We start from the raw sequence: 3,465 nt of genomic DNA, 5'->3' as shown, positions 1-3,465 counted from the left end.
TATACTGATTCAGAAAAACCAAAAATAAATTTTCCTTTACTTTTTTCCCGGTAATTTCCAACTGCACCCAGGCTAAAATTACTCCTTGTCTGAAAATAATACTTTCAATTGTACGTATAGTAAAAAATATTTTCACTGCAATGATTAAACAAAACGGTTATTTCATTTTAACACATCAATCATTTTATTTATTTTGTAGAGAAAGCAATATTGTCAATTGCAAATACAAATAGTGGTAAATGAAATCAAAAATTTCTTAATGTCCCTTACAATTCAATTTCTCCAGCTCCTTGGAAAGTAAGAATATTCCATCATTTTGATCGCATTGGGAATATCACATATTTAACGTTTTTACAGATTATGAATATCCTCAAATTGATAGGGTCCATGCAAGAGTCTATCAATAAGAATCGTCAATAGTTTCACCATGAATCATAGTAACAGAAGTATGAATGCCTTTTTCCCTCATACTTTTCACAAAGGTTATTAAGAAAGTATTCAATCGCCTCCTTTTTTTCACATCTAGTTGCATCCTCGCATTTCAGAATTCTGCAAACTGGCCCTGAGAAAAAAAAAAGACAGGTCTAAAAATAATAGCATTTAAGATTTACTCACTTAGATTTAACAAATAAAAAAAAAGACATGCAACACAAATAAATTTTTGAAAATTAGTGTTTTCATTGACTTGGTTTTTTGTGCAAATTTACTTTAGGTCTGAACTATTGATATACTAGGTGATATGTCTCCTAACAAACTTTGGGATTACGCACAATCATCACAGCACAATTACGACAAATTATTACATTTATTATGCATTAGAAGTGTGAAGTGAATGTGAATAAGAAGATCTAATTTTAATTACGATAAAGTATTTTTACCGGGCTTCAGCGTTCGATTTACCCAGTATCGCATCGCAAAATCTGACATGTTTTACGCTAATTGCAAAGCACTTTCACAATTGCATCACAGATAAATGCAACGCAATTATTTGCCTAGAATTAACCACTCAGTCTTCAGCAAGGCCTGGCTGTAAAAACTAAGAGGCTTGGTGCACAAAAAATTTCAAAGAGGTTAAATTACAGCATTACAACTAATGTAAAACAAGAAACTTTTGTGACATGAAACTTTCGCGAATTGATAAGGGCGCATATGAAAAAATTGTTAGATTATAACTCCTACGCACATTAACTATTTGGAAATATTGATCGCGGTTATAAAAAAAACCCACCCTCATCACATTTTTTTTTTAAAGGAGTATTATTCTAATAATTCTTTCTATGTGCCCTAACACCAGAATTTATTCATGAGATGAACACCATACTATAGATCATCTATGATGACAATATTGTATCATGAGTTCTAGGCTAGAAAAGCCCAGGCATAAACCTGCCTACAGTATCTGCTAGGGTTTAGCTGGCCAGACACAGCTAATAATTACATGATAATTACAATCCTCATTAACATACGATATTAATAAATTCTGTAAATTCGAGACTTCCTTTATACCTTGTTTTGCGTACTTATTCTTCTAAAGATCATCGGAGGAGGGCAGAATAAAAATAAAAATAAAATTTAATTTTTTTATTCAGCAAACAGTCTGCCTGAAACATCCAGACGGAGGAGAAAATAAATATACAATTTTATTGGTGAATGTAAAGTAGGATGGTTAAATATTAAAAATTTATATAAATATGTATATCTTTGGAGATTTCAAGGCAGTGGAGGGCATAATTAAAATTTTAAAGAACTAATTTTTTATTGCAATTTCCTTTTTTTTTTGTGGTGGTTGGTGCGCTAATTGCTCAAAAATAAAATTTTATTTTTATTTTAAAAATATCAATATTTTGCAGTAGGCAGGTTCGATAAACAAGGTATAAAAAAGTCTCGCCCGAACATTTGGTTTTTAGAATTGATTAACTTACCGATTTTGACAGTCTTGAGCTTTTGAAACTTCTTAGTACTTTTTGATCAAGTTCAGATGAAGTCAGGAAACAAAATTGTTCAGGATAAATTTAAATGTTGTTAAACAAGTTTCAAGGCTTGAAAATACTGTAAAATATAATATAAATATGTTAAGTGAATTACCATGTAAATAAAACAAACGATTATATAATAGCACCAAATTCCATCACATGAAGTAGTTGATGTATTTTGAAATTTTTGTTCTGTGATAAGTTTAAATGAGGTGTTTTGTGCAAGTTTAAATAATGTAGTCTGATAAGGTGACTCTCAGGCTGCACATCACAAATTCAGCACACTACTGTACAGGTACACAAACAGTTATTCAACCTGTGTTAATTACTTAGTTAAATATATTAATGAAAGTAGGTTTATCAAATCCAATTAAAATAAAAGAAAATAAAGTAAAATCTAATCTAATCCTTACCATTGACCAACATGTGACAAGTGATGAAATGGAATCCCAATCACATTATATGTCTGATTATATGTCTGTATATTACTATTCGCTTTAATAAAGTATTCACTTATTATTATTGTTTTCACAACAAAACTCACCAATTGTTTGCACAAGACCATCTTCAAGTACCGATCAAAATTATTATAATGCCTCCATAGAAAGTACTGGTATGTTGGCAGGTAGCACATACTGCAGCTCAGGACTGGTGATCTGATAATGGATATTGAATTTTAAGTTTTCGTGTCCATCTTCGCCAATACTTACACTGTAGCTCCATTAATAACGGACTATGGATGCCATGTTTTTTTTTAATTTTTTTTTTTACTTCTGACAAAAACACAACATAAAGAAGAAATAAAGAAAATGTTTAACTTTACAATTAAGATCGACAATATACAGTAGGCTGCACAAAGATGTAGGCCTATACTTATATTAAATAAGGAAGTGGATATATTTACGTCGTCGTAATCAAATCAGTAAACGATATATTTACGTAAATAAAAATTCGCATGCGCAGTCATACTTTAACAACTAGCATTTTCAGCACTCGATATTAGCGTGGCCTCCCAAGCCGCGGTGATTCCCCCAAGTTCAGCATGGATGGCACTAATTAATTTATAATTTTGTTTTTTATTTTTTTATTAAACGTAATTTAATTTTCCACAATAGCACAGTATGTACAGTAGTTTAATCACTAAATAAATTATTAAATCAAGTGTTAAATCTTCAAATAAAAGTGATACTGTATTATGAGCTGGAAATGTTATGTTCATTTTACTCAATCATTTGTTGAGTTCTGTATCTATACTTCGTAGACAAATGCACATCATGCCAATGTTGCTTTGTTAGTGAACAGACTACTTGGAAAAATATGTTTGAATAAAACATTAAAAATATTTGTTTTGTCTTACCAGGGACAAGTATTTTATGTATGTTTTACATCTCCCTGGTTTCACTTTTTTCGTAGTGATTCAATATCTTACAGAAAATACACGATTATTCGTTGTTTACTTCTTGCTTCACATAGCGTACAGTACTTTGTAGAG

General features: G+C 30.6%; 1 long non-coding RNA gene across 1 annotated transcript in view; it reads right to left on the bottom strand.

Annotated features, from left to right (window-relative positions):
- Positions 1–240: 240 nt before the first annotated feature.
- Positions 241–3,465, bottom strand: part of LOC117108792 — a 5,084-nt gene continuing 1,859 nt past the window's right edge. Inside the window, exons 2-4 of the long non-coding RNA XR_004445415.1 lie at positions 2,518–2,746; positions 1,923–2,049; positions 241–562 (exon numbers count right to left, since the gene is read on the bottom strand). This is a non-coding gene — a long non-coding RNA (uncharacterized LOC117108792). The remainder of the gene's footprint in view (positions 563–1,922; positions 2,050–2,517; positions 2,747–3,465) is intronic.

The sequence above is a fragment of the Anneissia japonica genome, unplaced genomic scaffold (assembly GCF_011630105.1).
Source record: "Anneissia japonica isolate Jap-2015-1 unplaced genomic scaffold, ASM1163010v1 scaffold10184_len302889_cov135, whole genome shotgun sequence".
Classification (NCBI taxonomy): Eukaryota; Metazoa; Echinodermata; class Crinoidea; order Comatulida; family Comatulidae; genus Anneissia; species Anneissia japonica.
Note: the sequence above shows the minus strand (reverse complement) of the source record. Positions and strands in the feature narration are given on the sequence as shown.